This window comes from Sinocyclocheilus rhinocerous, unplaced genomic scaffold (genome assembly GCF_001515625.1).
Source record: "Sinocyclocheilus rhinocerous isolate Xijiao unplaced genomic scaffold, SAMN03320098_v1.1 scaffold486, whole genome shotgun sequence".
Classification (NCBI taxonomy): Eukaryota; Metazoa; Chordata; class Actinopteri; order Cypriniformes; family Cyprinidae; genus Sinocyclocheilus; species Sinocyclocheilus rhinocerous.
The window spans coordinates 591,172-602,368 of NW_015661373.1; the positions used below are offsets into that span (position 1 = coordinate 591,172).

The 11,197-nt window shown below is 36.5% G+C and overlaps 1 protein-coding gene and 1 pseudogene across 3 annotated transcripts in view; both read left to right on the forward strand.

Annotated features, from left to right (window-relative positions):
• The window catches only part of LOC107726307 (KN motif and ankyrin repeat domain-containing protein 1-like), a 15,685-nt pseudogene extending 10,108 nt beyond the window's left edge, over window positions 1-5,577 (forward strand).
• A 4,027-nt stretch (window positions 5,578-9,604) lies between these two features.
• Window positions 9,605-11,197, forward strand: part of LOC107726308 (probable global transcription activator SNF2L2) — a 6,792-nt gene continuing 5,199 nt past the window's right edge. Inside the window, exon 1 of one of the 3 annotated variants that reach the window (XM_016535849.1) lies at window positions 9,605-9,627. The gene's annotated coding sequence lies outside the window, so the exon portion shown is untranslated. Of the gene's footprint in view, window positions 9,628-10,293; window positions 10,656-10,693; window positions 10,734-11,197 lie in introns of those variants that run through there. The other 2 variants (XM_016535848.1, XM_016535850.1) reach the window with 2 other exon arrangements.

The following is an 11,197-nucleotide window of genomic DNA, read 5'->3' on the forward strand; positions in this document are numbered from 1 at the left end:
ACGAAGCGGAGTCCAGCCCGAGGTCGTCACATGTGGTTGCCGCAAGCCTGCCGGCCGCTTCTTCGTCGAATCCGCCGGCCGCGCCGTTCTCAAGCCCACCCACCGCCACTCACTCAGGCCCGCCGGCCTCCGCTCACTCTAGCCCGCCGTGTGAAACTACTTTGTTTGGCCTTCCAAAAGAGGACACGACTAGAAATCAGTGGTTAAGTTGTATTTACAACACTGTTCCAGAACAGTTCAACCCAAATATCCAGATGTGTGCAGCACATTTTATGGAGGACTGTTTCCTGATCCTGGAAAAGTAGACTACAATGCCGGCTGTTCTGACTCACAGACTGTAAGTACGTTTTTTATATTTACTTACCCGTATCCCACCTCAATAAATAGCAGCAAAAGTGTTTTGCAATACAATATGAACACAATAAGTACATTGTACTTTTTTTTTTATGTAAGTACATAGTAGTTAAGGCCACTTAATATGAAGTGGGACCAGCAATTTTAATTGAAAAACAGTATTGAGTCATATATTGTCACATCTTATTTATTTAATTGGAAATATGATGTGTCATTTCTTTCAGGCTCACCCAGTGTTGATCGCTGTCTCAGGTCCATCATGAAAAGGAAAAGCTCCAATCTGAAGTCCACGAAGAGTATGAACTCTAAGCCTGCCTCACATGGGTGAATAAAAGCTTTCATTATTTTATCATAACTAATAAATTCAGCTCAGTGTCCCATGATTTTGTTAATGCTGAACTGAAGATTTTTTTTTACCAGATTGGTTGTGTACTGCAGGTCTTTTTAATTTTGAATAGTATGCATTGCTATTCATACCTATTGTACATTTAATTGTACATCTCTCTCTTTCTCTCTGCATATACACAGAGGTATTGTGGACCCCCTGTCTGAGAGTGGTGATTCTGAGGATGAAGAGAAGAAAAAAATAGAAAAGAGGGAGAAAGAGGGGAGTACCAAAGATAAAATGAAGATTCCCAAGAGAAAAGAAAGGTTCATGCTTATAGCAAGTTTTCTTTTATCAGTGCAAGATGAAACTGTTTAGCCAAAAGTTATCATGGTACATTTGTTTTCTACTGTGTAGGTATAAATTTAGTGAGAAGATGCTTTCTGCCTGCCAGACTCTGCAGGTTCACCTCAATGGCAGCAAGGTGATATCTAACACAGAACTGGTGAGTTTCAGAGCAGTAACAAGAGATCTGTGTTGTAATCAGTGCTGGGAGTAACGCATTACAAAAGTAATAATATTACAGTAGTATATTACGTTTTGCTGTAACGCAGTAATATAACGCATTACTAATCAAATTTGGGTAATATTATTACTCGTTACAATCTCAGTAACGCAAGTTACAACAACATATTACTAACATCGCAAAACAGCACCAGAGAAAAAAATCTGCGGGTAAAATAGTGTCTATCTTCTGTTACTGGAATTAGATGGTTGAATAATGTATTACATTTTGGAAGTAACTTGCCCAACACTGGTTGTAATGTCAGTTCTTTTATTGTTTCCATGTTTTTTTCCCTCTTCAGTTAGTAGTTACTGTATAGTAGATGCTTTCTGAGGAGTCTTAGTCTAAAACATTTAAAGTCTGTTGAATGAATGTGTTTAGTATGTTCTTTATTATCAGAGAAGGATTCCTAGACTTTAAATCACTATTGTTTAATAGATTGTAGAGGTTTCATAATTTTTTTCTTCTCTCTGACTTTTGCGGAGTAATCATTTAACCAATGTTGTTAGTGGCTCCTAATGTGTTCAATTACTTTGTCACACAACAACAACAACAGTGTTGAACCATCTCAGACAGATCTAGCTTTAGCGAGGAAACATGTTTATGAAACTTGTGGGAATGAATTCTCAAGGTGCATAATATATAACTCAACAACAGGAAAACAAAAGAAGGGCACATCAAACTTAATTTATAATGTATTGTGGAGCTGTATTTCAGTCTGAAAAGCTCAGTTGTTGATGTTTTCTATGTTTACTCACTCTTATACTCATCCCATAATTACCCACTGGCATATAAATCAGATTGTTCGGTACTCTGTGGGATTTTGGGAAGTTTAAAATTATAGTGTTGCTGTATTTTCTTTCTGTGTTAGAAGTAATTTAAGCCTGCTTCGTTTATTTGGTGTCATTTTGTCTAAAATGTGTCTGTGTGGTTTACACAGATACGCTACCCGGAATTTTGTCTTGATTTTTTTTGCATTTTATCTGTTTGTCTTTGTAAAAGCGTTCCTGTCTGAGTACAGTGCAGCAGGAGTGGTTCTGTGTGTCCAGTCAGAAGAGGGCATGCCCACAGATTGTGGAGGACTTTCTCTTCGCTTGTCGCCATGTCTCGCCAGAGGTCCTGTGCTATGTGGCCAACATGGCTGACCAAAATGGCAACACAGCCCTCCACTACAGTGTATCACACTCTAATTTTAGCATAGTAAAGATTCTGCTTGCTGCAGGTACCCCTAAACCTATTAACCTTATAATCCTAGATTAATCTATTGTGAAGTAGCACACCAGATTAAACTTTTCTGTTAATTCTATACACCTTCATTTAGCTGTATTACTATTATTACTATTTATTTACCTGTATAACAATGCTTGTTGGTATATACTTTAATACTTTTTAAATACTTTTATTCAGCAAGGATCCATTAAATAAATGGTTTTCTTATGACCTTTCTATTCATCAAAGAATTAATACTTTTTTACTGAGCATCAAATCAGCATATGTATTAAAATAGAACACTTATTGTAATAGTGTTTATATGTATATATATAAAGTGTTAGGCTAACCGAGACTTGTCACAGCACTTACATATTATTGCCCTTTTGTTGGTTGTGGTTGCTTCTATTATTGTCCTCATTTGTAAGTCGCTTTAGTTAAAAGCATTTAACACTCCTGTATGAATATTTATTTTATATATATATATATATATATATATGTACACGTATGTATATGTGTGTGTATATACACACACACACACACACACACACTTATATATAAATGTATATACATAAAATAAATATTCATACAGGAGTGTTAAATGCTTCTGTTGAGAGACACTTAACTGTTTAAAAAGGGTGCCAATTGTGGCTCCTTTAATGTTATTTATTGTAGATAATTCATTTGGTCTTGATTTATTCTCATGCAGGAGTATGTAATGTTGATCATCAGAATAAGGCCGGTTATACTCCCATAATGCTTGCCTCCCTGGCTGCCGTGGAAACGAAAGACGACATGATGGTGGTGCAAGAACTCTTTGGCAGAGGAGATGTTAATGCCAAGGCCAGCCAGGTATCTGCCAGTCTGTGTTTTTGACTGAATATTGAGCTGTTTATTTGAGTAACAGAGAAAACAGTTTCTATGGAAGCATATAGGTAGCGAAATTCAATTTAAAATGCAATATGCAAAATGGCAACGCAATATTCAAAATGGCAATGATTTTCTGTATTTAAATTTACATTTTCCATTACCCATACTTGTAAAGTTTGGTGCAAAAAGAAAATGAAAATTAAATTATATAATTTACATTTGCCATTTCCAACAGTAGTCTTAATATGTAAATTGCATGCACATTTGAAGGCTTTATAAGTTGCTAAATGAAAATGTATAACACAAATTTATTTGATATGTGTAACATGTCCAAGCAGAAATGGTAGTAAAATGCATTTAGACTAACAGTTAGAACACTTAGGATTGCATTTTCATCATGACGCCGTGGGATATTTGTAGCAAAATTCAGTGCGGCTTTGAAAATGCATTCCGAGCTGACCACGCCCACCCTCAGTCAATCATTGCTTCAAGGTGGGGATTGGCAGAAGCGTGTTACGTTTGGATCGTTCGAAACATGGCCGCTATTTTAGGTATAAAATATTTTTATTGTAATGCTTGTAATGTCCATTTATAGTCTTTACACAGCAGCTACATATCAAATAAATTTGTGTTATACATTTTCATTTCGCAACTTCTAAAGCGTTAAAATTCGTATGCAATTTACATATTAAGACTACTGTTGGAAATAGCAAAAGTAAATTATATAATTTAATTTTCCTTTTGCAACAAACTTTGCATGTATGGGTAATGGAAAATGTACATTTAAATACAGAAATACATTGCCATTTTGAATATTGCATTTTAAATTGAATTTCGCTACCTATATGCTTCCATAAGTAATTGCCTCTATTACCAAACGACAAAAAAAAAAAAAAACTTGAGATACAACACTACCGCGAATAGTGTGGATTTTATTTTATTAATCTCACTCAAATTTTGCGATTCTGTTAATCAAAAGACTCGTTTAGATTCATTCAGTTCGGATTAATTTAAACTAGCCTACATATTTAAAATGACTAGTCGATTAATTTTTAACAGATAAACACCCAGAAAAAACACGACAGTGCTTTGCTCCCTTAATTACGACATTAACCATGGTACATAAATAAAAACAAAAAACATGGTTATTGTACTTATCATGGTAACCATAAATTAACCATGGTACATAAACCATAGCTTAACGTGGTATTTGTAGTAAAACCATTTTGAATATTGCATTTTAAATTGAATTTCGCTACCTATATGCTTCCATAAGTTTCTGCTTAAGAATATCTGTGTATCCTTTTTGTGTTTACTGTACTGTTTGCTCAATAGGCTGGTCAGACAGCTCTCATGCTAGCAGTCAGTCATGGGCGTTTAGATATGGTCAGAGCTCTTCTGGCTGCTGGGGCAGAGGTCAACATCCAGGATGATGAGGGGTCAACTGCTCTAATGTGTGCTGGTGAACATGGCCATGCTGACATTGTCAAACTCTTACTGGCCCAGCCAGGCTGTGATGCCACACTGACTGACAATGTGAGTAACCACATGGCTATCTGAGAGAAAAGATTTAAAATAATGATTTATTATTGTTATTATTATTATTTGTGTTCTTGTTTAAATGTGTCTGTGTGCTTTTGCTTGGTATATTTGGTGTCTGTGTGCTGGTAGGATGAGAGCACTTCCTTGTCCATTGCTCTGGAGGCTGGACACAAAGACATTGTTATGCTTCTCTATGCCCATGTCAACTATTCAAAGGGCCAACCTAGGGTATGACTATTCCTTATCTTCATCTGTACTCTCTTATAGCATTTTATTTACTTACCAATAACATATTTGACCAATTACTCACATTAGCTGCACAACAGTTTCTGTTTGTGTCTGTGAATGTTCATCCACAGGGATCCCCTCGAAGCAAGACTCCGCCTGTTGCACGCATAAGCTCTTCTGATTGATATGACATTTTTCCATGCTCTCTTCATCCATTCAGACATCCCCTCTGAACTACCTGTTCAATCATATGACTGAGATGAGTATGACAGGTTGCGTTTTTCATACAGTGTAATGAGGTGTAATATTAAAGAGAGCAGTCATTTTAAAAGTGCAGTGCACTCACTGTTGGCAGTATAAGCCACATCATCTATTTTCTTATTTACTGACAGTTATATTTCCCAGATATAAAAATACAATTTATGCAGACTGACCGTAAAAAAGACCTATATATTAACTCAAAACTGTTATACTATAATAGTAAACTGCATGTCAAAACAATTTTTTGTATTCATTTTAGGTGATATATACATTTTATGCATTTTAGGATTATAAACCTTTTTTCCACATTTAAAAGCTTGATTTAATTTCTTGTAATATATATATATTACCAAGTATACACTATTCATTTCCAAAATCTAAAAATATAGATTTTAAGAACTCTTAATAAAAATGAATGAAATGTAAATGTCATGTTCATATATAGCCTACGTAAATAAATGTGATTATATCACCACCTTGTGTTTACTGCAAATATTGCATTACTTTGCTCTCAAGTTGTATTCTAGATCTGTAGAGTTCATACAGTTATAATGCCATCTAATGGTGAAAAGCTGGACTGCAGATGATCAGCAGACATGAGGAAGGTCGTTCTCTGAGGAACAAATCTCCAAAGTAATATTATTTATTTATTATTATTATTATTATTATTATTATTATTATTATTGCAACAATCGAACGGACGAAAATCATGTGTTCGATTAGAATCTGAACCAGTGATTCATGAGTGAAATTGAATGGGTTCTTTTTAATCGGCCAAACTAAGATCTAAATCGTTTTGCTCTCGACTGCTCACATGCTGTTCACACACTGATTGAATTGATCATTTCTCACTCCGTGAAACGGTTAAGATAATGCTTTAAAACAGAACCACAAGATCGCAGGAAGTGATTATTTGCCTAGAATTAATCTTTCGTTTATCAGCGATGAAGTAGGTCTTTGTCTAGTTCAACACCTGTATATGTAGTGAACTACTGCAGGTAAAGACATTTTCCGACCAAAGGAGTATCAAAACATTACACGAAAATACCAAACGTACAATGGCATTACCATGTAAAAAGCACCATGGTAACATGAATATAGTAATAATTAAGTACCAAGTGCCGTGGTTTTACCATGTAAATGAAACAACAGAAATGTGAAAATTCTGTGGAATTTCATATTGACATTCATTATTCATTAAGTTGTTCTCCTCGTGAGGAACTTTAGCTGGTCCCTCGGAAGACAAAATATATAAACATTTTGATCTTTGCCTGTGCTGTATATTTTTTTTTAGATGAAATTACAGAAAATGGGGCTTTTGAAAACACCTGGCCTTCTTGAGGCATATATTACAGCTGCTTAGAATGCTTTCAGCGAGGCATTTATAGAAACTGGTCTGGATATGTGAACATATGTCATTTGACTATGATCTGCTCTTCTTAACCCAGTAGAGAATTGTGGTGTCCCAACCCAAACAGATGGGTAATTATTACCCTGATAAGAAATGCCATGCAGTGTGAAGGCCGTTTGATTGTTCAGACATCATCTGAATTTAGAGCTTGTCATTTCAAATTCATTTGTTACAATTGGATATGAAAACATGATGAAACTCCAAATACTTGCATAGAGCACAAGTAGTAATGGACCACTTTTATGATACTGCTTTTCAGTGGCATATCACAAATCTTATGAGAGGATCTCTTGAGAGCCATGAGGCTGAAAAATACATCAGACAATTCAAAAATATCTGCGTCTATGTGTATCAGACGGATGTCTTTTGCCATTGCATCTTGCTTTTTTTTTTCAGTTACAAAAAATACAAAATATTAGACATCATATTTTGTCATTATGTAAATAACCACTGGCCAACCTTTTTTCCCCCCATTTTTATTCATGATTTTTTAAAGCTTTAAAACTACATTTCCCATTCATTGTAACTGCATGAAAAAGAGCAGCCAGTACCTTTTTCCCCCCATATTTTGTGTTCCAAATAGGGGGAGGGGAAATTATTAGCAACTGATGACAGTTTTTTTTAATTGATTTTTGTGAGATCTAGTCTTTTAAATGAAATCTTTTTATGCCATTACATTCTACTGCATAATGACAATCAGTCTGAGCATTTTTGAAGTTACACAATCATGTTTGCAATTGTTAACATGACAAAAGATATTCTTCACAAAATGAAGGACATTTTTATTTAAGAATAAGGAAAGAATAACATGTGAAAAGGACAACAGCTGACATTCAATACTTATGTAGAATCAGTGCAGCTGTACTGAAAAAGATGGCTGTCAGATAAAATACAGCCCATATTATTACACAAACAATATCTTGTGGTGAGAAATTGATTTTAAAGGCTGCATTCATTTAGATTAGCTTAGAAGGGTTGCTTTTTTTGTGTAGCTTTTGATATATTACAGCTATATTTTTGTGTTGGAATACTGATACCTGACACATTACCTATATAAGATGCATGCATTGACTTACATTAACTTGAATAAATCTTCACTGATTATACTTCAGCATGTCTTTGGATTTTAGCTCATCTTCATGTAGCTCAGTGGCTCATTGTGTTTGATAATGTTCAGCTCAGTGTGTCCGACAAAGTGTGTGTCTGTGTTTTGTGATGGAATGCTATAGCATTACAGCTCTGTGTGGTCTGCAGTCAGTAAAACGTGGTGTTGCCATAGTAACAGCCTGAGATGTTTTACCAAAATGCCCTTGTCGACCTGATAGCAAAACATGCATATGAAATGTAAAATTATGACAGCATGTAATCATACCACAACACACGCATACACTAAAAATGTGCTCTTCCGTAAAAAAACTATATTGATACTTCTCAGAGGCTTGTTAGAAATATAAGATTATTTGATAAATCAAACAATGGCTTTTGTAATGAAGCTGTTGGCATGGCAAATTTACATGAATGACGTTGCATCTTAAAACTGCATCTGATTTTATACAGACTCTTAAGAGGCATATTTCATTCATGAAAATTATTATGGAAAATATTGAAAGCAGAAATATGACTCATCACAGGGATTTCTGAGGACAGATGGCAATTTAGCCTCATAGAAAATGTTGGCAATTTATTAAAATGAACTTTCATAATGGATTTAAAACCAGATTACATAATGCAAAAATTGATAACACATTACATTATATAGAGCCGATTTTACTTACTATCACAACCTCTTGTATGTTATTTTGCTGTTCACATGTAGAGTTATTATGGTTTATTGCTGAGATTACTTTTAAGTAGAAATATGATACACACATGGCCAGTTTTATTTTTATTGGTGTATGTGTCCCCGGCACAAATTTTTCAGCTTTATCTCAAGGTCTGTTTTGACCATTTCAGTTATCTATTGTTTTTTATTTATGTTTTTAGTTAGTTATACAGCACATTTTCACACCCATACCAATTCAGCAACATTGTTTCAAAATAAATGTGTCTCAGGTCTGCCATCATCCGATCATATTTGAACAAGAATACATTCTAAGTAATATTAGGACACCACTGAGCCCTTACAATAATACAGCATAAGGATAATTAAGCATATGCCACATCTGTGAGCTACATGTGAAACTACTTTTTAGTCTCTTTGAGAAGTTATTAGTCTCAGTTCTCAAAGGGAAGCAGACAGAAGTATTATGTTTGGACTATCTGGTAATATTTATAGCCCCAAATGTTTTCACCAGAATCTCTGTTTTTTTTCTGTTGTAAAAGCTCCCAGACGCAGATACAAACATGCCATTAGTTAATTTATGTGCATGTGTGTTTGAGAGAGTGTGCAACACATTAACAACCCTGGAATCCTCTCAAGATGTCAGTAAAGCTTGCAAAAAAACATCTGCATAGGCACAAAAATGGAGCCCGCTTCTTTTAACAGAGGGGCGGTTAAAAAAGACTGAACAAGAGTATAAAAGAGAGGCAGAGGGGGAAAGGAAAAAAGGAAAAGAAACCAGATTGCGACAGTCGATATTAAAACATGCAGTGAGTGAGAGTGAAAGAGAGAGTGGGGGGAGAGAGAGAGAAAAGCGAGCTGCAGGCCCTTCCACAGGGACAAACTAACAGAAAGGCATCTCGCAGTTATTCCTTTCTCTCTCTCTCTCTCTCAACATCCTAACGGCAATTGATTTGTGTATGAAAAACTGGGCGCTTTTCACCCCCCTTTTGGGCTGTGCGTTTTGAGTGATCAGCTGATGAAGAGACTGGCTGCGCGCTACGCAATCACACCAGGCTTCAGCACATGGGCACAGACATAAAGTGAGAGAGGGAATGTGTGTGTGTGTGTTTGTGTGAACTGTGTCTGGTGAAGGAAAAGATTGCCCAGACAAATCGGTTGTGTGGATCCTGACACCTTTTTTTAGGTTACAGGAACAGACGTGTGTAGCGTAACGGGTTTTTGGCTTGCTGCGCCATGTAGTTACAGACACTTATGAATGTGCTTTTTGCAAACACCCTGTTCAGTTGTGCGTCTGTGCATGCGAGCGTATGCGTGTGTCAGTGTGCATTCCATTATTATGCTGTTGATTATTAGGCCTCCTTCCTTCCACATGGTCCCATGGGGTACGTGTGAATAAATGCATTCCGTGTGTTTCTCTGCACGCTCGCGCTTTCATATTTCTCTTACGCCCGCGTAGAGGATATTTGCATGAAATGTTTGCTTCTGTGGGGGCTGCTCTCTCACGTCAGTACATTGCGTCTTGTTTTGTCTGATTTCTTTGTGCATGTAAGTATATGAGAACGTATGCTACTGTGCGCGCGCGCGTGTTTGATTTAGACATCAATGATTTAGCCTGCATAGCGTCATACTCAGAATTCATATTTTCATCCCTCTCTAATGCTCTCTGCGGCAGGCATATCACTGCACTTTAACTGCCTTTGTGTAAAACGCAAACTTGGCATCACACACACACACACACACACACACACACACTAAGTGAATTCCGCATTTGCTTATTCTCACACGTGAGAGGTGTGCATGTTGCTAGCCGCTGCGTCTTGTACCGTGTTTATTGAAACACGTTCGGCGGACTGTATGGAACCGTACGTCACTGATCCGTTATGCCAAGGCGTGTTGGCTGGAGATCAGCATCGCCGTAAACGGCAATCATTTCATTCACAATGGGACTGAAGATCAGTGTACCAGCGTCTCTTGCCTCCCCAGCAGCCCCTGTGTTGGACCATACAGAGCTCGTGGCATATTAAGTGATTCTTTATCAAATATTAAAAGGGAAGTGAAAGCAGCTGCTCGTTTTAGAGGGGACTGAAGATTGAAGGCAGATTTCCTGGTGAGACGCATAACCAAGATGAGGATTTGGACCTGCAAGTGTTCGAATGAAAGGCCAGAAAGTTCATCAAACTGCTTAGTAATTTAATGCTGACTATATTGTATTAGTATTATTATTTAAAATACATGGCAAATATCCTAAATACTGCAAACTTTTACATGTTCATAGTGAATGAATTACTACGAAGTCTATTAGCTGTTATTTGAATAGAGAAAGTTGATGATGGCACAAAAATTTCTGCGATGGTTATTAATCCCTCCATATGCCTTAAATCCTCTCAGCTAGCAGCACGTCTTTTCAAAGTGAAAGTAGCCTTGCCACCTGACCTGAATACAGCGCGCTGATTCGCTAAATTGGACATATCGGCTTCTGTCCAAAAACAACAAGGGCGCTTGTCGGCTTCTGCAGTAAAACGTGAACTCACGATGCCTTGAAAGTGGACAAAACCGGCTTTTTTGACAAAACATGTTTGGGGTTCAGACAGCGCTATATGTGGAGAATAATGCACGGCAATCAGCTCTTTTTTTTTTTTTTTTTTTTTT